Source organism: Notechis scutatus, chromosome Z (genome assembly GCF_049901735.1).
Source record: "Notechis scutatus isolate UNSWTSFEM ecotype Mainland chromosome Z, rNotScu1.2, whole genome shotgun sequence".
Lineage (NCBI taxonomy): Eukaryota > Metazoa > Chordata > Lepidosauria > Squamata > Elapidae > Notechis > Notechis scutatus.
Window position 1 is genome coordinate 114215147 of NC_142025.1, and position 24992 is coordinate 114240138.

The following is a 24992-nucleotide window of genomic DNA, read 5'->3' on the forward strand; positions in this document are numbered from 1 at the left end:
CACAAATTACATTAAAAGAACTCTACATTAATGCACAAATAGTTTTTACTCAGTGGTGGGATTCAATTTTTTTTACTACTGGTTCTGTGGGTGTGGCTTGGTGATTGTGGCAGGGGAAGGATACTGTAAATTTTCCAGTCAGAGGTGGTATTTGCCAGTTCTCCTACTCAAAATTTCTGCTACCGGTTCTCCAGAATTGGTCAGAACCTGCTGAATACCACCTCTGCTTTTACTCATATAAGGGCTTTTTTGAGATTTGACTAAGATTAGATAGAGAAAAAAATTCTTACGTTGGTATGTCAGAAGATGTTATATCAGGGTTTTCATTAAATTTACTTTGAAGAAAGTGGTAAACGATGTGAGACATCATCCCACCAATGATGAAGTCTCCAGGCTGGTACCACTCATGTGGAACAAGGAAAGCATCACTTGCAGGGCAGCTCAAAGTACCTACTTTATGCACCAAAAACATCAGAAGAAACATTTTGATGTGTTTGTTATTGTGCAGATGTTTTGTCTTCCATTTTACCCATTGGAAAGTATAGGTAATCCAAAACTTCATCTAAGGATTATATTTGAGAATGTAATTAATGAGAAAATCTATTATGTTTTATTTGAAGATCCACCTGAGCACAAATTTGTATCTTGTCTACTTCCAGGATTTGAACAGATATTCTGGCAGAAAAGAACAGAGTGTAGAAACTTGAAGCAATTAATCTGACAAAGCTCTTGTGCCAATCTCCCAGTGGTTCAAAACTTCCTTTATAGCCAAACAAATACCTTGATTGTTGTTGAATTTAAATACCCTTCTGTGCAGCCTTATGTTTATATTTAAGCTTAGCTAAGAAAATATGGTGATTACTCCAGACAATAGTGGCTGATGGTTCAGCTATTTTTTAAAAGAACAATGCCAATGAAAATAGCCTATGGAACACTTGCAGTAGAATATATATTTAATTGTTAAAATTGTAGAAATAAAAATAATGCTTTTTTCAAGGTACCACATTTATTTTCTACCAATTTTTCACAAAATAAAATATAAATAGATCCAGAAGGTATCAGTCATTTTTTAATATATTTTTTTCAAGGAGTAATAATGCAGAACTTTAAAAAAAATTACCTTAATCTTCTAAAGAGTCCTTATACTTTTATATATTCTATTGCAAACACTTTTATATAAACTAAAGCAGAGGCCCCCACCCATGGTCTGTGGACTGGCACTACAGCATGCCAGAAACCAGGCTGCACAAACAAACAAAGCCCAATCCATGGGAAGCAGCAAACATTTATTTGTTTGTTTGTCAAACATGTACAAGATAACAAGTATAAGTATGAACATAAACAAGAACAAAGGGAGTAAATACAGATAAAGGGGACAGTAAGACAGGGACGCACCAGGAATGGGGTGAGGTCCACGATACTCAGTTTGAGGTTGAAGCTGTGAGGGGTTGAGGCTGTAACAACAGAGTTGGGTAGAGCATTCCAGGTGTTGACCACTCTATTGCTGAAGTCGTATTTTCTGCAATCGAGTTTGGAGTGGTTTACCTTGAGTTTGTATTGGTTGTTTGCCCATGTATTGTTGCAATTGAGGCTGAAGAAATCATTGACAGGTAAGATGTTGTAACAGACAATTTTGTGTAATATATTTAGATTGGACCACAAGTGGATTGTCTAGGCCCAAAATTTCAAACCTGGAGGCATAGGGAATTCTATTATGAATGGAGGAGTGGAGTACTTTTGTTAGGAATATAAGTCACCTAACAGGTATTTGGGTTAGAAATATATAAACCAGGATAAACATTTTAGTACTATATCTTTGAGGGAATGCAAGAGCATGCAATTGGGTATGGTTTCTCAAACAGCCATAAGATGGAGCCAGAAACCTGGGTTGTTTAGTCTTAGTCTGAGTCTCAGAAGAGAGTGTGAGCGTATCTCTGTTTCCTTCTGTTGGAAAATATTGCTGTTGCTCCATTTCTTCTAATTGACTATCCATGGATTGAAAAACTGTCTGATTTTACCTGTGAATGACTTTTGGATTGCTTATTTTGGACTTTGCTAAAACCTTTCTGGAAGTAAAAACCTACATTTACCATACAGTGTATCTGTGTGCTCTGTGTGTATTATTCAAACACTTCTCTCAAATACGTCTCCCTGTATGCGCTCATTCTCCTAATGGGGAATTACCTCAACACTGGTTATGGGCCCAGGCCATACAAGGCTCAGATAACTAAGAGTCAGTGTGAATGCAAAGTACTGTATACAGACAGCTGTTTACTGTTTAATTGTGGTTTACTATCCTGGTAAAGATGGCACAAGTCACTTCAACAAGTCTATCACTGATAACCCAGTTGGATGGAACAAACTACGTTTCCTGGTCTATGAAGTGCAGTCTACTTCTGCATAAAGAAGGTTTATGGAATGTAGTTCAAGACCCACCAGATGTAAATGCTTGGGATCCAGCTAATGAGGATGATGCCAAGAAGCTTGCTGACTTTAAACAGAACAACGAACGAGCTCTTTGTATAATTGGACTAACACTGAGTGACCAACAGCTAGTCCATATTCATGGAGAAGAGTCTGCTGCTAGGTGTTGGAAGAATTTGAAGAGAATTTATGTTCGTGACAATGTAGGTGCACACATACATCTTACACGTAAACTGTTTAGAGCACGTCTTCTGAAAGATGGAGATATGTTAGCTCATTTAAACTTCATGAAAAGAACTTTTCAAGAGCTACATGAAAAAGAACTGATATTGTCAGAGCTGCATCAAGTTTACATCATTCTTTCCTCATTGGATGATGATTATGTATCTTCAATGGAAGTCCTGCCCAGAGATAAACTGACATTGACTGACATTACTGGAAGATTGTTAGAGGAAGCAAGGAGACGATTGGATAGGGACCAACTGAGGAAGGAACAATCACAAGAAGAGGATTTGTCTTCAACTGCCTATACTGTTAAGAAATGTTTTTCTTGTGGGGCTAGAGGACATATAGCTAAATTCTGTAAGAAGGTAAAACAACAGAATAGTGGCAAACACCAGAAGGCCAAAAAGAATGTTAGTTTAGCTATGTCTAGCAATTCAACTGTAAACCATGATTTGTGGGTTGTTGATAGTGGAGCATCACAATGCATTATTAAAGATAGAAACAGGTTTGTAAAGATGTCCACAAGTAAACAACATGTATTATTGGCAAATGGATGGAAGATGAAAGCATCAGGTCAAGGTACTGCATATTGTTCTTGCATAAATGAATATTTAACTATGTTATATGTACCTAAACTGAAATTTAATTTGTTATCAGTAAGGGCTTTAGTTAATATTGGTTATGTAGTAACCTTTAGGGGAGATAACTGTATAATAGAGAAAGAGGGTAAAAGTGTTACTGCTACTTTAAAAAATGATTTATATGTGATACATGATGACCAGTTGAAGATGGCTAACTCAGTTTATAACAATGTTAAGCCACATGATGAATGTATACATTTACTACATAGACGTCTAGGGCACATTAATTTCAAAATGCTCAAACAAACTGTTGAATTGGCAGAGGGAGTAAAATTGAAACCTTGTAGCAAGTATTTACACTGTAATGCTTGTAGTCAAGAAAAGAGTAAGGTTACTCCAGCAAACAGACTTAATGGGTTTAAGACCAAATAACTTTTAGAGGTTGTTTTTGCTGACATAATTGGTCCTAAGAAACCAAGTTTAGGAGGTGCCTGTTATATTTTGAGTATTATGGACCATTACTCACGACATGGTTTCTGCTATCTTATGAAAAACAAAACAGAAACATTCCAACATTTCTTTAACTGGCTAAGGTGTGCTGAGAGAAAAATGAAAAGTAATTACTTAAGTCACTGATAATGGGACTGAGTTTGTTAACAAAAGATTCCAAACTATGCTAAAATTGGCTGGTGTTGAGCATAAACGTTCTGCACCTTACAGACCACAACATAACTCGTTTATAGAATGAAGAGGGCAAACATTACAAGCCATGGCTCGCACTATGTTATCTGATTCAGGTTTACCTGAAACACTGTGGGATGAAGCCATAATGTGTAGTAACCATGTTTTAAACAATGTAGTTAATACAACTGGTGAATTGCCATTCACTCATTGGCATGGCAGAAAGCCAAATTTAAGTTACCTACACACATTTGGAGCTCCAGCATGGGTGCATATTCCCTCACAAGTAAGACTGAAAGGGCAACATAGGGCTAAGAAATTATTTTTGTGGGTTATGAGGCCAACCAAAGATCATTTAGTTTTCATCAATTGTTTTTTGTCTTGTGTTGTCTTCTGGTGCATTTGAGAATAGATTGAACCCCTATTCTTTGTGGCAGTTCCCCAAATAATGTAACATTGTTAACATGTCAACCCACTTCTTATCTCTAGACTAGTCATACCCAGTTCCTCTAACTGTTCTTCATACGTTTTAGCCTCTTGCTTTTCTCTGCACTCTTTCTAGAGTCTCAACATCATTTTTATAGTGTGGTGACCAGAACTGGATATCATGTTGTGTGATTTTACTAAGGCTTTGTAAAGTGATACTAGAACATGTGATCTTGATTCTATCCCTCTATTAATGCAGACTAGGATTGAATTATTGTTTTTGTTTTTTGTTTTGCATGGGAAAATTTCATTTCAATAAATTTCCCATATTATTAAAACCCAATAACAGTTTACAATGGAAATTGATTTATGAGTAGGGATTGATTGTTTGGGACCCAGTGTGAAAGCATTAAAAAAATACAGTTAAATATACAGGATTCACAAACTCAATGTATTTTACATTTCAAAGAACCCTAACAAATCCAAACTGATATAATGTAACACTGTGTTAAATAGGTATTCATTTGATGGTAATAAGCTTTTTACTATATTTGTATAGTGTTCTATGAATTGAAAGTATAAAAACCATGAAAATATCTCTGCAAACACTGGACATCATTTGAATCAATATCTGAAATATCCTAATAGCAACCAAGACAGCTAGATCAAAGTCAAGTTCAACAGGAGTGTTGGAAGGGAAAATGGATTAGATTAAAGAATCTGGCAAAGTGATGGGAATGCAGCAACATGAGCACTTACTTTGGAATGGGCTTAAATATGAGTGAATCTTAAAATACCCTACATAAATCCTTCCTTGACAAAACAAAATAAAACAAAACAAAACTATGTTCCTATACATTTTATACATACTTCCTGTGGACAGTAAACTTTTCCTATTTGTTTTTTCAGCAATTTTACCCAGAAAGAAACAGATCAGATCGCAAAACAATGATGTAACATTTTGGCTAACATATGCATCCCAATAATGCAGCACTGGAAGACAGGATGGAGAAGATTTCCACAGCTACCATGGCTTTGCCTTTTGTGCTCAGATACGATGGAAAGAAGGAGATTCACACTGCAGAAAACCAACATGCTGAAGGTGATGAACTTGGCTTCATTAAAGCTGTCAAATAATTTATGGGCACCCTGAAATAAAATATTCTCCTTTATTGATAATTACTACAGAGTTCCATTTTACTTTTTGTACAGTATTCCATGACTTGCAATAAACATACACTGCAACAAATATAAGTACTGACTTTTTTCAAAGTGTTATTCTGAGTTTTTTTGAAATTTAAAAAAAAAAGATTCCTCAGATATTACTTATTTACTGTATGTATGTTTTGTGAGGAGCGATAACGTCAAAACTTTCTAAAAAATATCTTTCCCTAAAAAATGTTCAACTAAAACTTCTTGATCTTAAATTTTGTACATTTCATGTGAAAGACTTTAAAATAAGGTAAAGAGGGTAATTTCTTCTTTCATAACCGGATACAATTGAAAGAAAGAGAAAACATAGATTACATTAAAAACTCTACCTTTATGCACAAAGACCTTTTAGTCATATAAAGAATTTTTGAAAATCTGAGTAAGATTAGATAGAGAAAAAAATTCTTACACTGGTATTTCATAAGGTTTTTTAGAAGGTTTTCACTACGTTTAATTTCATAAAGATGGTAACTGAAGTAAGATGTCATGCTACCAATGGTGAAGTCTTCAGGCTCCTACCACTCAGGTGGAATAAGGAAAGCAGAACTTTCAGGGCATCCCAGAGTAACTACCTTGTGTACCAAAAACATCCCAAGAAACACTTTCATGCTTTTTCTTATTGTGAGAATGGTTTGCCTCCCATATGACTGATGAAGTATAATTCAATACTTCATTGAAAGATTGATCCAAGTTTATATCTGAGAATGCACCTAATGAGGAAATCTATCATTTTCTATTTGAAGATCCATATGTGTGCAAATTTGTATCTTGAATACTACCTGGATTTGAACAGATACTCTGGCAGAGGAGAACAGAGGGTAGAAATCAGAAGAAATAAATCTGAAGAGATGTTTTTAAACTCCCTGTGATTCAAGATTTACCTTATAGCCAATCAGATATCTTGATTGTTGTTGAATTTCAATAGCCTTCTATGCAGTAATTCCTTTAGGATATAATTATTTTGTTTTGATGAGATAATAAGTAGCTGATGGTTCAGCTACTTTTTTTAAAATAAGCATATTCTAATGAATTTGTAGTATAAGAGAAATTTGTAATAGAATATGTATTTAATTGTTAAAATTGTAGAAATAAAAATAGTTTCTTTTTCAAGATATCACATTTATTTTCTATCAATTTTTCACAAAACAGAAAATGAACAGATCCAACAGGTATTATTCATTTATTGTAGGAATGTTTAGGAGAAACAACACAGACTTTTTTAAAAAATAAATTACCTTCCATTCTCCAAAGCACTTTAAAAGATTTCTTGCACCAAAGTTTCATACGTTCTCTGACAAAGACTTTAACATATTCTAAAGAATATTATTTCTTTTCCCATAACTAGAAACATTTGAAAGACAGATATGTTACAGATTAGAAATAAGGCCTACATTTCCTGTATGCTGAAACACTGTTTATCCATATAAACAATTTTTTGGGGCTGGGGGGAGAGAACTGGCTAAGATTATAAAAAAGAAAAAAAAAACTTTTACAATGAGGTGTTATATGGTTATATGCAACTATGTTCCTTAAATTTCAATTCATAAAATTGATAAACTATATGGGACACTATGCCACTAATTAATAAATCAGCACACACATGGGGGTCTACATGGGGCTACTTTTCAAAAGTATCTGGAAAATCCAATTGATTCAACATGCAGCCACCCCTATGGTTTTAGTCAGAACCAGGTATGCACATGTGTTATATTCTGCCTTAGTTGTATGTCTTTCTTTCCATTTTTGGTACTTGTCCTTTTTTTCTTTCAATTTACCAGATAGATCTTTGTGCAGCCATGCTGGTTTCTTCTTGGGTTTCTTGTTTTTCTTTCTCAGAGGTATTGTGCTGGTATGGGCTTCTATGATCATACTTTTCAGAGTTTCCCAAGATTCTTGAGTTGTTTTCCCCTTTAGGATTTTTATCCATGGAATCTTTCCTAAGTTCTCTCTGAGATTATTGAAATCAGCTCTTTTAAAATCCAAGTCTCTGGTGTCATTATGTTCTATTGCTTGTGTTTGTGTTATGTTGAATTCTAGTATGACATGGTCACTCTCACCCAAGGTTCCTGCAGTTTCAACTCCCTCTATCACTTCTTCTCTGTTTGTAAGAATTAAGTCCAGTATGGCTGTCCCTCTAGTTTCACCTTCTACCTTTTGGACAACAGGTTGGTTAGGAACTTATTTGATTTCTCACTTGGTGCACAATTAGTTTTCCAATTGATATCAGGATAATTGAAGTCTCCCATTACTATTGTTGTGTGTTTCCTGCATATGCATTCTAGGAGGTTTTCATCTTTGGTTTTATGCATTTCTGTAGCAATATAGTGGTCCTTTACCTACAGTGCAACTCCACCTCCACTTTTATGGGGTCTGTTTTTTTTAAATAGTTTGTATCCTTCTACCAGTATGTTCCAATCATGGGTTTCATCCCACCAAATTTCTGTTATTCCAACTATATTATATCTACCTTCATGTATTCGTAGTTCGAGTTCACCCTATTTGTTCCCCAGACTTTGGGCATTTGTATATAGGCACTTGAGATCTTTATGTCTGACACTGTGTTTACTGTCTACATAACCTGTGTTGTTCTAGCCTGCCCCTACTTTCTTGCCACTTGTTCAATTAATACACATGGTATGGCACTCACTATTAAATGCTTGGTTTTGGTTGACAGCAAGGTTGATAATCTTACGTGCACAAACATCTATTTTGCATGCACTGGTATCCTTATTAGTTTTAGGTTGCTGGGGACAGAAATGTTCTGAATCCATTAATTCTCTGTCCCCGCTGTTCAGTTTAAATGTTTATCCAGGAAATCTGTGCATTTAATTCCAAGTAATTCAGTCCCTTTCTTTGATGGATGCAAACCATCTCTTTTGTACAGTTTTTCATTGGACCAGTGCAGACACCATGACTAATAAAACCAAAGCCTTCCCTTTTACACCACTCCTTTAGCCACACATTAAACTCCGCTACACACTGGCCTTTCCCTTTTTGTTACTGATAGAACCTCTGAAAAGATCATCTTACAGCCCATATTACTAAGTTCATACCCCAAGCTCTGGAAGTCTTTCTGAACAGAAAGTACATCTGAACAAAAATTGCCTTCAGAGGTAAATGGGGATGGACAGGCCAAATCAGGCCAGGGCCTTTCAGGCTTGGGATGGCTTGTAGGGAGGGAGGAAAGGGAGCAGGATGACCAAGAGAGGTTAAGCAGTGAACATGAGAGGCAGAGCTCAGGTAATGAGAAAGGACCACCCCCTCCTGATCCTCCAGTATTAAGAATGGAGAGAATGAGAGAACAATGCAGACTGACCTGACTATTTTGGAGGAGAGTGCCTTGCCTGCCTTGACAAGCCACAATTGGGGACTGAGACATAAGGAGACCATGTGGGGAGGGGCATTTGTCAGGAACAAATGTTGAATTCCTGGAGTGTATTGCTGACATTTGAAGTTTCCTGGATTTCCTGCTTTCTTCCTTAATTAATCCATAACAACATCAACATCATTTCTACAGAGGGGTCCTTGGTGCTCTCTGAGCTTAGTGGTTTTCTTATAGACATTTCATTACCCAAAATAGGTAACATCGTCACTTCCTAGCACTGAGGATGTTCTCTAGTTTGGATAAAAAAATGCCTGCAAGAAAACAATCAATCAAAGGACCCTTCATTTCCTCCCTGAACATATTCTCCTTTACTGGTAATTTCTACAAATTTATTTTACGAAGTAATTCCATGATTTACAAGAAATATGTACAACAGCAAATACAGTAGTCACTTTTTTCAAAGTACTATATTTTCTATGACATTTTCAAAAAGTGGTATATGAACAGATTCAGGAGCTATCACTTATTTACTGAATGTATGTTTTGTGAGGAAAGATAATGCCGACTCTTTCTAAAATCATCTTTATCCCAGTAAATCTTCATATAGAGACTTATTGATCTGAAATTTTGTACATTTCATGTGAAAGACTTTTAGATAATGTAAAGAAAGCTATTTCTTTTTTCCAAACAAGATTCAATTGAAAAAAGGGAAGGCAGAGATTATACTTATTATACTTGTACATTTATGCACAAATAACTTTTTAGTCATATAATGGATTTTTCGAAAATCTAGGATTAGATAGAGAAAAAATTCTTATGTTGGTATTTCATAAGGTTTCTTAGAAGGATTTTCATTCAATTTAATTTCATAAAGGTGATAACTGAAGTGAGATGTCATGCCACCAAGTACCAAGTCCCCAGGCTGTTACCACTCATGTGGAACAAGGAAGGTATCACTTGCAGGGCATTTTCAGAGTAACTACTTTATGCACCAAAAACATCACAAAAACATCTTCATGCTTTTGTTATTATGAAAATGTTTTCCCTTCCATCCTACCAATCAGAAAGTACATATAATTCAATATTTCATCGAAAGATTGATGCAAGGTTTATATCTGAGAATGTATCTAATGGAAAAATATAAGGGAAAACATATGCTTAGTTGTTAAAATTGTTGAAAGTGTTTTTTGAATCTACAAACATTTATTTTCTATCAATTTTTCACAAAATAGAATATGTACATATTCAGCACGCATCAGTTATTTAGTGTATGTATATTTTGTGAGGAGTAACAATGCAAAACCTTTTAAAAGAATTACCTTAAACTCACTTAAAGGTTTTCTTGCACCAAAGTTTCTAATATTCTACTGTTAACATTTGAACATACTCTAAAGAATATTATTTCTTCTTCCAGAACTAGAAACATTTGAAAGACAGAATGACTTCTATTAGATATAAAGACTACATTTATGCTGTAACAATTTTGTAATAAACAATTTTGGGGGAACGGGCTAAGAATATAAAAAGAAAAAAAACTTCAGTCATTAAAAAAAACCCTCTCTATGTCACAATGCTTTACATGGGGATGTTTCTTTAATTTCAATTCATAAAAGTAATGAACTATGTGGGACACCATGCCACCAATTATGACATCAGTAGCTTTATATGGGGCTTCCCTTGGAAAATATCCAGAAGGTCCAATTGGTTTGAAATCCAGTCACCCATATGGAAATGAGGAGGTGATATGCTACCTGGGAAAATCAAGGGAAATTATCAAAACCATAAAAAAGTGAAAGTTAGAATATTTTGGAAATGTGATGCAACATCCTGGAAAATACAGCCTACTTCACTTAATCCTCCAGGGAAAGATTGAAGGCAAATGAGGTCCAAGCAGAAGAAGAACATCATGGCTTCAAAATCTAAGGGACTGGGTTTGAACAAAACTCAGCAGCATTTTTTTTTTCGTGTGGCTGTTGATCAAAATATGGTCACCAGCATATTCTCCAATGTCTGATGACAGATATGGCACAAGAAAAGAAGAGGAAAAGGAAGAGGAGGAGGAGGAGGAGGAGGAGGTGGTGGTAGTTTTGTGCAGGCCCAGGTGTTCAGATATGTCATCTCTCCTGAGAGAGCTGCAATGGCTGCCAATTTTCTTCTGGTGACCATGTTATTTGAAGGACCATCTCATGCTGGTCGCATCCACCTGACCCACCAGACTGGGGAGGCAGTGAATATTAAGGGCCTTCTCTCCTAAGAAAGTACATGTGGCAGGACTCAGAAGACCAGCTTATGGTGGGTCCCTCTCTTTGGAACATCATCCCTATGGAGGTAAGATTGGCACTGTCTTCGATAGTCTTTCACAAGGCTCTTTTGCCAAGAGGCCTTTAGAATTCTGAGTGGGATGGAGCCCATCAAAAGGCTTATCTAATTGATTGTTATCCCCAGGAGTGCATGTGTGTGGGGGGGGAAGGTTTATTACGTTTATTTTTTTTCATATTGGTTTTTTTTTAAGCAGCCCAAAAACCCTGACAGTGAGTGGGTGGCCATATAAATTCTCACAAATGAATGAATGAATGAATGAATAAACCAACAAATGAACAAACAAACAAACAAACAAATAATCTTACAATGGTATGTCATAAGGGTTTCCTTAAACTTCAGTTTATAAAATTGGTAAACTATGTGGGACATCATGCCACCAATGATGAAAACAGGGGAAACATCACTTGCAGAGAAGTCCAGAATAAGTAGTTTCTGTCTGAATTAGGATTGCACTTTCATTATCATTTGGGCCATTGGCCCTGTCCATAGAATCTGTCTGTCTGTCTGTCTGTATGTCTATTCTCTGTCTCCGTCTCTGCCTCTCTCTTTCTCTCTCTCTTCTCATCTATCTATCTGTCTGTCTGTCTGTCTGTCTGTCTGTCTGTCTTGTCTTGTCTTGTCTTGTCTTGTCTTGTCTTGTCTTGTCTTGTCTTGTCTTGTCTTGTCCTGTCCTGTCCTATCCTATCCTATAAAAATGAAATTTATTGTGGAGAAAAGCATGGTTTTACATCTCGGCAGGAATAACCAAACCTACAAGTACAGATTAGGTGAAACCTGGTTCAAAAACAGGAACTGTGAGGGGGGTCTTAGAGTCCTTAGTGGATGATCACCTAAACATGAGCCAGCAGTGTGTCAGAACAGCCAAAAAAGCTAATACAATCCTTGGTTGTACAAAGGCATAGAATCAAAATCATGTGAAGTATTAATACCAGTTTATAAAGCCATAATAAGGTCACACATGGAATCCTGTATCCAGTTTTCATCACCATATTACAAAAAGTGATGTTGAGACCTTGAAAAAACAAGTGCAAAGAACAGCAACTAAGCTGATATAAGGCCTGGAGAGTAAAACATATGGGAAAAAGGTTGCAGGATTTGGATTTGGCTAGTCTAGAGAAAAAAAAGACTGGGGGGTGGGGGGGGCGGAATGGTGGCAATAATTCAGTATTTGAGAAGCTGACACAAAGAGGAGGAGGTCAATTTATTTTCCAAAAAACCAGAGGGCAGGACAAGTAACGAATTAATAAACAATCAACCAGTGGAACAGCTTGCCTTCAGAAATTGTGGGTGATTCATCACTGGAAGTTTTTAAGAAGAGACTGGACAGTGATTTGTCTGAAATGGTATAGGGTCTCCTGGTTTTGCAGGGGGTTGGACTAAAAGACCTCCAAGGTACTTTCTAGCTCTATTCTGATTCTGAATAATTTCTCTCTCCCCACCAGGGATGAAATTCAATTTTTCCCCTACTGGCTCTGTGGGCATGGCTTGGTGGGGTTCAGTCTCTAAAAGGAAGAAGGTAGGTTGTAGAGTTGCAATTGCAGGAATGTTCTTATCTGGATGGCAAACCTCAGGTAATGAATGTTTATAAAGCAAATACAACTCAGGCAAACAAAGTCACTAATGTAAAGGAGGATTGGAGAGAGGAAGTAAACATGTGTTAGACTTTAACTAGAGGTAATTAATTGTATTAATTACTATGCTAAACAGTAACGAAAGTTAAGCAATAATCAAAGTTAACCAATGTTAGAGGATTACTAAAAATGTGTATAAATGCAAGACTAGACTCCAATAAAGTTCATCATGATTCAGTTGATCATGATCAAACACCTCGACTGCCTCGTCATTACAACAAGTGGCGCATGAACAGGGACCCTCTTACTTCGTCCAGCAAGGATTTGGTGCACCTTCAACCCTTTGTGGTTTCTTCAACCTTTTTGGGTTTCTGTAAGTATGGGGTCTTCGCTTTCTGAGGAACAAAGGAAGCATGTAGATGAATTAGGCTATTTGTTGAAGAAAAATAATACTGAGGTACCACAGAAAAATCTCTTAAGGCTGGTCCAGGAGATTGCAGCTCAGTGCTTATGGTATCCAAAATAGGGGTCTTTAAAATTAACTGATTGGGAACATATAGGGAATACATTGCATACTGAACCTAGAGCAAAAATAGAAGTTTTGCAGGTGTGGCATTAATGTAGGCATGCAATTGAAAAATTTGGTCACAATGAACTTTCTCTTTTAACACCTCCACCTTCACGTTATACTAATGCTGTCATTTATCCTCCTTCTTCACCTGAATATTTGTCTTCAATTCCCTCAGCTTTTGCAGATACAGGGCAAAAGCCTCCTGACTCTATTGTTCAGTCTTCTTTTCAGAAAATGGTTGAGAATTGTGAAAAGGATGCCTCTGTCTCAGGAACAGAACTTGCAGAATTAGTGTCTGTTTGTCCAGTACAATATCATCCTGGTCAGGGGCCACAGCTTGGACTGCAAGTAGCAGAATGGGAGGGTCTGCCTTATCAGATCTTAAGAGAGTTTAAAAAGGTAGTTACAGACTATGGGATTAGTGGTAATTTTACAAGAGGACTTGTAGAAGGAATAAAAAAATGGTTATACAATGATTCCTGAAGATTGGAAGCAAATATTACCTGACTCCTCCAGCAGTCTCTCTCACTCCTCCCCAGCCACAGCTGGTAGCGCTGGGATTGATCTAATCACTCAAGAGGAAATTGAGTTTAAATTTCCCTTGGAAGTTAAAATAGTTCCATCTCAATTTAAAGGACCTCTTCTTTCAGGATTAGTTGGCTTAATTTTCCCTCATTCTTCTGCACACAAAAAGGGCTGTTTTGTTGTGCCTGGGGTAATAGATTCAGATTACACTGGTATCCTCATGATTCAGGTTTGGGTGAATCTTCCTCAAGTTCTTCCTTGTAATTCTTCTGTTGTTCAACTGTTCCTTCTTCTATATGAAAATCCATCTCCTGGTATAGTTAATCACGTGGATGCAGGATTTGGATCAACTTCTTTATCTGTCGGCTTACTTCATCAGCTGAACTCCTCTCATCCTTTGTTAACACTCTTCCTAAATAAACAACCATTTCAAGGGTTATTGGATACTGGAGCTGATGTTACTGTCATCTCCTCTTTTCATTGGCCAGTACAGTGGCAAAAATTACAGTTTATTCATTATGGGGAATAGGAGGTTCTATAGCTGCTTGGCAGAGTGTTTAAGAAATGAATGTCACAACATCTGATGGTAAGTCTTTTTTCCTACAACCATACATTCTAGATATTCATACCAAATACTAGTATGAATATTTGGAGCCATGATATCCTTTCTTTTCTTAATGGTCATTTGATTCTTGATGATGGCTCTTCCTCTTAACTGGCTCTGTTCTATGCTGGTTTGGGTGGGACAATGGCCATTATCAAGGGAAAAACTTGCTACTTTACAACAATCGGTTCAAGAAAATTGGCTGCTGGTTATATAGAATCTTCTACTAGTCTTTGGAATACTCCTGTTTTTGTTATAAAAAAGAAAAATGGGAAATGGTGCCTCCTGCAGGATTTAAACTTAATTACTAATTTTTATAAATTATTGGTAGTAGATCTTAAAGACTGCTTTTTTACTATACCTTTGCAGCCTCAAGACAAAGAAAAATTTGCATTTACTGTCCTAGTTTTTAATAATAGCATGCCCACAAAACGATATCATTGGCAAGTGTTGCCTCAGGGAATGCTTAATTCCCCTACACTTTGTCAATATTTCGTAGATAATGCTCTTCAACCCTTTAGGAATAAATTTCCTTCCTATTTAGTCTATCATTATATGGATGATATATTGATAGCAGCCCCAGATTTTGATGAATCTAAGTTGTTAAAAGAGTTAATGGATATTGTGGAACAACAGGGATTGTATATAGCCTCAGACAAAATTCAAAAGGTAGAACCTTATACCTACTTAGGACATAGAATGTTGCACAATTGCTCCATTCCAATTCTTCCTGAATTACAAGTACAGAAATCATATACCTTAGTACAATGGCAAAAATTACTTGGTATTATTAATTGGGCACGCCCATTCTTCTACATTACAACTGGTGATATGTTGCCCTTATTTCAGTCTTTGAAGGGAGCACAATCACCAGGAGATCTAGTTGTATTAACTGATCTTCAAAGAACATGCTTTCAAGAAATATTGAATAAGTTTAAGCATCGATATGTGGACAGGATAACATCCTTAACAATAGGAGTTTGTTTAGCTATTCTTCCTACTGCACCCTTACCCACGGGATGTCTTTATTCTAATGCCTCTCCACAAGCAGTCAACATTCATGAATGGATTAATTTGTCAGCTACTCCACCTAGAAACATTTATCCATATCAATCAGCATTAGAGGATTTTATTATTAAAGGTCGTAAATGAGCCTTACATCTTACAGGACAGGATCTCATTAGCATAGCTTTCACTCATACAAAAGTTGAACATGAGCATTTGATGATGATTTCAGAATCATATCAGATAGCCTTTTCTGAATATGTGGGAAACTTGTTCTATTCTTTACCCAAGGATCCTAGAATAGTGGTTACTACTACTTTAAATCTAGCCTTTTCTTCCATTTTTGTGCGAAATCCTATTTCTAAAGCTCTTGGATCACCTACAAGGGGTGTGGTCATCTGGCAGATTCAACAACAATGGTATTCTAAATTTACTGCCATGCAGACTTCAGCTCAATGTGCTGAGCTGGCTGCTGTGATTTTGGCTTTACAATTGCTCAATGACCAACCTATTAACTTGATTGTTGATACTCAATATGTGTATTTAGCTATGCAATCTCTTCCCTTTTCTTATTGTGCTCTCTCTTTGGATAAGAATTTGTTATCCTTGTTTTTATCCTTAAAGAATAAGTTTGGAAACTCGCTTGTATTCTTTGTATGTAGAACACATTTGAAATCATACTCCCTTTGCTAATGCCTTGACTGAAGGAAATCAGAAGGCAGATGAATCCTTAAAGGATGTTGCATCTTTGTTTGTTGATCCTTTTGATAGCCATTCTTATTTTCATCAAAATGCCAAATCGCTTACAAAGCAATTTAAAATTTCATTATCTCAAGCCCGGGATATTGTCTGTGCTAGTCCAGCTTGTCAGCAACTGGCAGTTCCCTTTCCAGTGGGTGTCAACCCATGGGGAACCCAAGCTAATCAAATTTGGCAAATGGATGTAACTCAGTTTTCAACCTTTAAGCCATACTGTTATCTTCACACATCTATTGACACTCATTCACATTTCCTTTGGGTTACTGCTTTAAAACATGAACGTACTTCAGATGTTATTTCTCATTGCCTATCCTCTTTTGCTGTAATGGGTTGGCCTTCTCAGTTGAAAACTGACAAGGGCCTCGCTTATATTAGTAAGGAATTTCAAACCTTTTGTCAGAAATGGAATATTACTTTAGTGCACGGAATTCCTTACAACTCTCAGGGTCAAGCCATAGTTGAGCGACCTCATCGTACTTTTAATGCATTGCTTCAGAAACAATTACAAACTGAGTCTGGCCCTTACCATCTGCGAAAGATTCAAAATCTCATTGCTGTAGCATTATATACTTGGAATTATTTAACCTTTTTAGATTCTCTTGCAGACTCACCTGTTAATTTGCATTTTCGAACTACTGAATCTTTAGCAAGGCCTTTGGTAAAGTATCGCCAAGCTCCAGATCCAACCTGGAAAGGCCCTACACCGCTGATCACCTGCGGTCGCGGTTACGCCGCCATGGAAGATCCTTCTACTTGACAAGCAGTGTGGGTTCCAGCACGCTGTGTTTGTCCGTATCATGGCATGGCATCAGGGCCTTCACAACCCGATTCCGGATTTCAATCTTCATCTGAACACGGAAGTCCATCCTCCAAGGTCAACCTGCCCACAACCCATCACTTGGGGCCAGGTTAAATCTACTACATATCAAGTTCAACAACAACTGCAACAGGCCTCATTACCTCAGACTCCTGAAAATCTTGTTGCTGCTGTTTTTGCTATTATTACTGCTAATTCTGTTACAATTTTACTTTGTATTTTCTTGTTTATGGTTAATGGTGTTTCTGCTCAAAATGACACTTCTGTGGTTCATCTTAACCCTAATTTGTGGGTTTGTCATGCACAATATATGTTTAGGACCCATGGCACAAATATTACTTTATACTATGAGCCCCCTATGGCATTTGGTCAAATTTCTTTTACCCCTAACTTGATCATGTTTTCTACATTTATTGACTCACAACTACAATCTATTTCACACTCCTGGCTATTTTCTAAACCCCCTATGCAATTGAATTCTGTCCATTGGCGTTATTTGAAAATTAGTCAATTTACAAGGGGTCTGTGTTTCTGTTGTCATGCTAAACACACTTGGCTTCATAATTGGTCTGATTATGATGCTGCTCAGCACATATTAAAAAAGCTAGGGAATTATAGTTATTGTTCTAACTACTATTGGTTGTCAGGTACTTTTAATTCTTCTTTGTATGGACTTAATATAGCTCCTGATATGTATCCTGACAATTTTCCTATTTTTAATGCCTCTGATCAATCTAATACAGGATCGATATGTGCTGGTTGGCAGATTAAGAATCCTAATATGTGGTTCTTTTTTGATAAATATGCTACTAATGTTCATCCTCAGAATTTTTCATTCTTTGAATAAAACTATTGAGGGTGAGCTTGCCAATTTACAATCATACATTCAAAATAATATCCATGCTCAGTACTCACCTTTTGAGTGGCTAACCAATTGGCTTCCTGATTGGTCTTGGCTCAGACAGTTTTTCCTTTATGCTATTATTATTATTATTTTATTAATTGTAACCTGTTGTTTTATTCAATGTATTCCAAATTTATTTGCATTGTTTCATCCTGCTTCTCCCTCTCTTACTCCTTTACAATTGAGATACATTCATAAATCTTTGAATCCTCCATTTAAAATAAAAAACGAGGATATGTAGAGTTGTAATTGCAGGAATGTTCTTATCTGGATGGCAAACCTCAGGTAATGAATGTTTATAAAGCAAACAAAGGCAAACAAAGTCACTAATGTAAAGGAGGATTAGAGAAAGGAAGTAAACATGTGTTAGACTTTAACTAGAGATAATTAATTGTATTAATTACTATGCTAAACAGTAACGAAAGTTAAGCAATAACCAAAGTTAACCAATGTTAGAGGATTACTAAAAATGTGTATAAATGCAAGACTAGACTCCAATAATTCATCATGATTCAGTTGATCATGATCAAACACCTCGACTGCCTCGTTATTACAACAGCAGGTGGGCGTGGGTGGGGCCAACTGATTCAAATCGTCACTACCATCTCTCTGAACCAATTCAAATCATCCTGACCTCCTCTCCCAAGATGGTGTGAGGTAGTTGAATTTCACACCTGCTCTCTCCTCACTTTCTCCCCTATGGTATTTCCCTGAAAAGATGACTGGGTCTTGTTTTCTTTTGACCCCCTGAAAAAATGCCTTTTTGGGTTTTAACTCACCTCATGGAGGCTGAACCAACAGCCCTGCCCAGCAGGCATCTGCTGCCAGCCCGCTTCTGCGACCACTTGCTGCTGCTAACATGCATTGCCCCCAGCCTCCAATTCTTGAAAGCCTTCTGCAGCTGAAAAACAAGCTCTGGGTTGACATGCACAACACTTCCTGGCTTCCATTTCACCTTCAGATGCCTTCCAGAAAGCCCCCCGTATCCAATAAAAGAGCTCTAGATCAAAATGGAGGCCAGGGGTGATGCGTGCAAGTGACAGCAAGCAGCAGCAGGAGAAGCAGCGGCCCTGCAATGCAAGGCAGGTGTTGGGGTGTGCAAGGCCTGATAAGGAGGGCAGCTCCATCTTCCCACCTCCATCCTAGCTTAATTTTTACCTGTGTGCCTCATCCCACCCCCTACACCCTGGGGTGGGTGAGAACTTATTAGGGGCAATTTTGACAGTAGGGCTTAATTTTAGCACATCCATTCAAATACATGATAGGGCTTCTTTTCAGGGTGGGTCATATTTTCAGGGAAACACGGTATTTTTCTGTCATCTATCTATTCATCATATATCTATCTATCCATCCATCCATCTATCTTCCATTCAATCTATCTACATGCCTGTATCTATCATCTCCATCTAGTAAGACACTTAAAATTTCCTCCAGGAATTTAGATCTTCCCTCAGCAGAGAGGGGTGTTCCTTTTTTGTGTGTGTAGGATTTGGGCTGAACTTCACCTTTGATTTTCTTAAAAAATGGCAGACTTTTTATTTTAAATCAAATTAAATCACTCTTTATTATGGTCATTGATAAGCTTTGAATAAAGGATAAGACAGAAGGAAGAATACATTTCACATAATTTCACTAAATGTCCCATATTATTAATAACTGGTAACAGATTACATCCCTTCAACCTCATCACAATTAAGTTTACAGCTCCCCCTGCCTTAAGAAAGTTGAAAACATTCTTAAAGATCCATCTTAGCATTTTTTTCAGGCAGATGGTATAGGACAATGAAAACAAGGACAAATAGGCTGAAAAACAGCTTCTATCCCAGAGCAGTAACGGCTACTTTATAGTGCAATTTAACACAGTATCGGGGGTTTTCAATTCAATTGCATAGAATGTGAAAGATGCGTGTTTTTGTTTTATTTTTATGTATAATGTACACTGAAAATGGCATTTAATCTAATTGTTAAAGGTGCAATGACAATAAAGTTAAATAAATAAATTTAACAATCAACTTAAACACATGAAAACCTACAATTTGGCAATATATGAAAATGTATCTCATGGACGTCCTTTTCAAATCCCAGGAATTTGTCCCTAACTACAAATGTGATAGACAGAAGAATCTCATGGCCATCATTGGAGTACTGGTGTTGTTACATCATCTTGTATTGCTGAAATTGTAGGTTTCTTCCAGATTCCATTAGTAAGTTTTTATTTTATTTATTTATTTATTTTTGTCAATTGCTTACAAGGTAATAGGTATAAGTAAAAACATAGTTATGAATACATGGATACATATAAGAAAAATAAAAAATAATAAAAGAAACAATAGGACAGGGACAGTTGGTGCACTTATGCATACCCCCTACAGGCCTCTTAGGAAAGGGGTGAGGTCAATAGTAGAGAGTCTAAGGTTAAAGTTTTTGGGGTTTGGGGAAGAAACCACAGAGTCAGGTAGAGTATTCCAGACATTGACCACTCTGTTGCTGAAGTCGTATTTCCTGCAATCAAGTTTTGTGTGATTAACCTTGAGTTTGAATCTATTGTTTGCTCTTGTATTGTTATGGTTGAAGCTGAAGTATTCATTGGCAGGTAGGACATTGCAATGTATGATTTTATATACAGTACTATACTTAGATCAGACTGAAGGCAGCCTAGTTTTAGGTTTTCTAGGTCTAGAATTTCAAGTCTTGTGGCAGAAGGTATTCTGCAATGAGTAGAGGAGTAGAGAACTCTTCTTCTGAAAAATTTCTGGACTTTCTAAACTGTGTTAATATCAGATACGTAATGTGGGTTCCAGACTGATGAGCTATATTCAAGTATTGGTCTAGCAAATATTTTGTATGCTCTAGTTATTAGTGTAATATTACCAGAGAAAAAGCTAGGTAAGATTAGGTTAACAACACTTAATGCCTTTTTGGCTATGTAGTTACAGTGGGCTCTAGCACTTAAATCATTAGAGATGTGTACTCAAAGTTCCTTGATAGAGTTTGGATCATCAAGAAGGTCTTGACTATTCAGCCTGTATTTTATTTTTATTTTTTTATTTTTTTTGCCAATATGTAAGACAGATCATTTGTTTGTTCAGATTTAAAGTTGCCATTTGTTTGACCATTCTGATACATAGTCAAGGTCTTTTTCAAGGGTAGCAGTGTTGTCTGTAGTGTTGAATAGCTTTACATCATCAACAAAGAGAACACAGTTGCCACAGAGGTCATTTATGTAGAGTATGAAGAGAGTTGGTCCTAAAACACTGCCTTGGGGGACACCACTGTTGACAGGTACAGAATTTGATAGGATGCTCCCAATTTTGGCCATTTGTTGTCTGTTTGACAGGAATGCTTCTATCCAGTTATGCAGGTGTCCAGAGATACCATAAGATTTTAGTTTTAGGAATAGTTTGTTGTGTACCACTGAATCAAAGGCTTTATAGAAGTCTATGTAGATTGCATCTATTGCTTTGCCCTGATCAAGTTGTGTAGTCCATATGTTTTTGCAGAGTAAGAGTTGCAGATTACAGGATAGTTTTTTCCTGAAACCAAATTGTTTATTAGAGTGTAGGTTGTTTGTTTCTAAATAGAGGATGATGGATTGGTTAATAATTGATTCCATGACTTTACAGGTGACGCAGCATAAAAAGATTGGTCTGTAATTTTCAACTAGGCTGGGGTCTCCCTTTTTAAAAATGGGGATGACCATGGCTTGTGCCCATAGTTTTGGCAAGGAGCTGGTCCTGAAAGATTTTTCAAAGTTTATGCTTAGAGGTTCGGCTATGGCAATGGATAGCTTTTCTAAGAAGTAGGCACATATTCCATCCGGTCCAATAGATAGAGATGGTTTTAGATTGCGTAGTGCTTTTTCAACATTGTCTTCTGTAAAATCGATATGTATTAGATCATTGTAGTTGTTTGTGGTTCGACTAGGAAATACCGGGCATGATCCATTGCTTTTTACAAATACTGAGCCAAAGAATGTGTTAAAGAGGTTGGCTTTAATAGTGTTGTCATTGCAGTCTTTACCATTAGGTCCTTTCAGAGGTGGGTGGGACATTGAGTCTTTTAGTTTGTTGTTTACAGAATTGTAAAAAGCATGGGTGGAATGGTTGCGTAGAAGGTTTTCCTCTTGTTTAATGTGATAATTGGTGCATTCAGTTTTTTTCTGGTGGCATAAATTTTTGTATCGGCTTTTGAAGTTGGCAACATGACCAGATTTGTTTTTCCGCCAAAGTGATTTCTTTTTGGATTGAACCTTCCTTATTGTTAAGGGTAATTTGTTGTTTTTTGGTTTTGGGAGTTGATGGTACATATACATATATGTTAATGGTACATATAGTTCGATGACTCTTTTGACTTCAAGTAAAAATATGTTGTAATGGTCTTCAACAGTACTGCATCCAGAGAATAGAAATTGCCTATCAAGCGATGAGAGATTATTGTTTGTAAGATCATAGTTGCCTTTTTGAAGTTATAATTGGGGATTCTATCATTGTGATGATTTTCATGTGGACGTATGTTGGGACAAAGTCAGTCATATTGTAGTCACTGTTGGAAATAGGTCCTTTAATTTGTATTCCATAAATTGAATTCAAACTATTGCAGAAAGTGAGATCCAGGCAGTTGTTAAGCCCTGTGTTGTTGGTTACTAGTTGTTCTAGTCCCAGATTTGTTACTGCATTGTAGAAGGTTGCATGTGTGGGTTTAGTTGTACATTCATTAAGGGTCCAGCTAATATGAGGTAGATTGTAGTCACCAAGAAAGATAAAAGCGTGTTGGCAGGATGTTGCCCATGTTAGTAGTGAATTTAGCTTGTTTACATGTTCAATGTCATAATCAGGGGCTCTGTAATATAGTAAGAACTGAAATGTGATATTTAAGGACAGTTCACAGACGATGGTCTCAGGAATAGCAAGCTCCTGGGTAACTTGTATGTTTTTTAGATGTAGGGACATTTTATAGAAGATAGCAACACCACCTCCTCTACGGATTTCATGATCTGATCAGTAAACATGGTAGTCTCTTACTGTGGTAATGGAGTAAAAAAAAAAGTTGTAAAAGTGTTAAAGAGAAAGAACATATTCTGTTGATGTTGTTATGGATGTTGTTATGGAATGGACGTTTTTTTATTACATCGTCTGGATAGAGACAGAAATGTGGGGAAGTGCAGAGGAGGTGGAGTGTGTATGTTTGTTAAAGAGACTTGGTGTACAAACTCAGAGGTTATAACACATCACTGCTCTTTGGAGCTGGAATATCTGTCTGTTAGATGCAGACCCTTCTATCTTCCACGGGAATTCAGCATTGTTATTATTCTTGCTGTTTACATTCCGCCGGATGCAAATGTAGATTTGGCTCTGGGCTTCCCGGGTGATGAAATTGGCAACTTGCAAAGCAAATTTCCAGATGCTGTATACATTATTGCGGGAGATTTTAATCATGTAGATCTTCGTGTGGTCCTCCCTAAATTCTATCAACATATAAGGTGTGCCACTAGGGGGTCGAACACCTTGGATAAGGTCTACACGAATATTGTAAATGGATATAGGGTGTTACAATTACCACATCTGGGCCAGTCGGATCACTTGTCCCTGCTTCTATCCCCAGAGTATATTCCTCTGAGAAAACAGGCAGGGTCGGTAGTCAAGACGGTGAAAAGCTGGCCAGAGGGAGCAATGGAGCAGCTAAAGGACTGCTTCGAACAGACAAACTGGGAAGTTTTTGATCATTCTGATCTTGACGATCACACGGCTGCGGTGTTGGAGTATATGGCACACTGTATTGATACTGTCACGGTGGATAAACGAATCCGGGTTTATCCTAATCAAAAACCTTGGATGTCCGGGAAGGTTAGATGTTTGTTGTACGCAAGAAATAAGGCTTTTAAGTCTGGGAATGATCTAGATTATAGTGCTGCAAGAACGAACTTGAGGAGAGGTATTAAGCAAGCTAAGGCCGAATATAAGAGGAGAATTGAAGATTGCTTTCTCAGTAATAACATGAGGCAGGTTTGGCAGGGGGTTCAACAACTAACGAACTATAAAGCAAAAAAGGTCTCTTCGGATGGTAGTGCGGCGGTGGTTGAGGAGTTGAACAATTTTTTTTTGGCCGATTTGAGATCCATCAAACTGAAACTGTCCCTTTGCCATCATTTACTCAGCAGAGCCTCCCCTTCATTGTGAATGAGCAGGATGTGAGGCAGACAATGAAGGCGGTAAATTCCAGAAAGTCAGCTGGGCCCGACTCAATTCCTGGTCGGGTGGTAAAAGATTGTGCTGATCAGTTAGCTGGGGTATGGACTGAAATTTTTAATCGATCCTTGATACAATGCGTGGTTCCTGTTTGTCTCAAGGCTTCCACCATCGTTCCACTGCCTAAAAAGATGCCCACAAATGGTCCGAGGCCGGTGGCACTAACTTCTATCAATGAAGTGCTCTGAGCAGCTAGTTCGAAATTATATTATCTCCTGCCTTCCCAATTCCTTTGATGGGCTTCAGTTTGCTTACAAAGAAAACAGATCAACCGAGGATGCAATTATTACTGTGCTTCACATGGCCTTATCCCATTTGGAAACACAGGGGAATTATGTAAGAATGTTGTTCGCAGATTTTAGTTCTGCCTTCAATACCATCATACCGCACAGATTAATAGCCAAGCTCAAAGATCTAGATCTTCCAGATTCTATTTGTTTATGGATATTGGATTTTTTAACAAACCGTCCACAAAGAGTTAAACTGAATGATTATATTTCTACTGTCAAGACACTTAGCATTGGCACTCCACAAGGTTGTGTCCTTAGTCCACTACTGTTCTCCATTTACTCATCTGATTGCACAAATAAACATCCCAACAATAGGATAATGAAATTTACAGACGATACTACGCTTGTAGGACTTATTTCTGGGGATGATGAGTCTGCATATCAGGATGAGGTACTACAGCTATCCGCTGGTGCAAGAATAATAATCTTCTATTTAATATTAAGAAGACCAAGGAGGTTATAATGGACTATAGGAAAAAAAGAGCAGACATTCAGCCACTGTATA